Genomic DNA, 817 nt, shown 5'->3' with positions numbered 1-817 from the left:
CACTTCTTTGTTGCTTAAAATGTCAGCAATCACAGCATATTTTGAAATAACTCTATTTAATAAACAGACCTACACTTACGACACGCTTTAGGCTATATTTTCACGCCGTTAAACTTAGTGGTAAATATTTTGGATAAAAACACTAATGTGGGAAAGAGACCATAAGTTGTTGCCAACATCAAGGAAGCAAGGTTGCCATGGTTTGTCATGTCATGTCATTTTGACATTTGCAATTGATAATTTGACAAATGAGAACAATAAAATGATTTTTCTATAATTACATGCGGAAGAAGTCGCATGAGAATAGCTAGTACTAATATAAAGAGGAAAGATTTGAATTTTTTATGTTTTGAAATAACTCAAAAACTGCTGGGACGATGTCAAAAATTCTTTCACCATTAAAAAGCTACGTTATCTCAGAGTAAGATGGGATATATTTTTAAGTTACACGTGGAAGAAGTCGCGAGCAACAGTTAGTTTGTAATATAATGTTTAATAAAAAGAGTAAAGGACCAGCAAGCGTGACCCAGTTGAAAGGGATTTACGGAAAGATTTCTTACACAAAGATTACGTGACCGAAATTATTTCAGTGGGATAATATATACGTATTTCTTCCTATGAAATATTTAATAACAATAACGAATGTACTGCATTTCGTATATCTGATTAGACAACAATTTTTGTTAGATGTTGAGGTTAAGTACAGAAGTTTACCAAATTATCACTACAAATAAACTTTATCATATCATACTAATCATACTAATATTATAAATGCGAAAGTTTAGATGGATGCATGTTTGTTAGAGATTGTAGCCTA

The sequence above is a fragment of the Papilio polytes genome, unplaced genomic scaffold, assembly GCF_000836215.1.
Source record: "Papilio polytes unplaced genomic scaffold, Ppol_1.0 DF824382.1, whole genome shotgun sequence".
Classification (NCBI taxonomy): Eukaryota; Metazoa; Arthropoda; class Insecta; order Lepidoptera; family Papilionidae; genus Papilio; species Papilio polytes.
The sequence above is the reverse complement of the archived record's forward strand: the minus strand, read 5'-3'. Positions refer to the sequence as shown.